Raw genomic sequence first — 207 nt, 5'->3', positions numbered from 1 at the left:
AACATTTACCTTTAATAACATTCATCTTCGATAATCATGTGTGATAATATTTACCTTCGATAACATTCACCTTTGATAACATTTACCTTTGATAACATTCACCTTCGATAACATTCACCTTTGATAATATTCACCTTTGATAATATTCACCTTTGATAATATTCACCTTTGATAATATTCACCTTTGATAATATTTATCTTTGATAA

At 26.1% G+C, this 207-nt stretch overlaps 1 protein-coding gene across 1 annotated transcript in view; it reads left to right on the top strand.

The window, feature by feature from the left end:
* The window catches only part of senp6a (SUMO specific peptidase 6a), a gene marked incomplete in the record, with an annotated part of 27,391 nt that overhangs the window by 26,001 nt on the left and 1,183 nt on the right, over positions 1-207 (top strand).

The sequence above is a fragment of the Nematolebias whitei genome, chromosome 12 (assembly GCF_014905685.2).
Source record: "Nematolebias whitei isolate Nwh7 chromosome 12, NemWhi1, whole genome shotgun sequence".
Lineage (NCBI taxonomy): Eukaryota > Metazoa > Chordata > Actinopteri > Cyprinodontiformes > Rivulidae > Nematolebias > Nematolebias whitei.
The sequence above is the reverse complement of the archived record's forward strand: the minus strand, read 5'-3'. Positions and strand labels throughout refer to the sequence as shown.